The 333-nt window shown below is 39.3% G+C and overlaps 1 long non-coding RNA gene across 1 annotated transcript in view; it reads right to left on the reverse strand.

The window, feature by feature from the left end:
* Positions 1 to 333, reverse strand: part of LOC106685641 (uncharacterized) — a 59,401-nt gene that overhangs the window by 53,688 nt on the left and 5,380 nt on the right. The gene's annotated exons all lie outside the window — the stretch shown is intronic.

Here is a 333-nt window from a genome sequence, read left to right on the forward strand (position 1 = left end):
ACTTCTATAATACAAATTAAAATTATTTTTAATAATTAAAAAACAAAAAAAAATATTGATTTTATTAGTGAGACTTTAAGAATAAAATAGTCTATGTCACCCTAGGTGATGGGGCCCCTTTTGGAAAAATGTACTCTTGGAGGAGAAGAGCCGCCCACTGCGAAATGTCCTCGGGGAAGAGAAGAGCCGCCCGCCGTGGATTGAAGCAAGTATCAGAGTTGGCCAGCCTGCCTAGCAACTATTGACTAAGTAGAGATAAGGGCCGCTGACCCGGCGTACGTTTACAATTCTGGTATTATCGATAGCTCTGTAGCAAATATTATCTGGTATTAT

The sequence above is a fragment of the Halyomorpha halys genome, unplaced genomic scaffold (assembly GCF_000696795.3).
Source record: "Halyomorpha halys isolate HHAL.00 unplaced genomic scaffold, Hhal_1.1 Scaffold720.1, whole genome shotgun sequence".
NCBI classification, from domain to species: domain Eukaryota; kingdom Metazoa; phylum Arthropoda; class Insecta; order Hemiptera; family Pentatomidae; genus Halyomorpha; species Halyomorpha halys.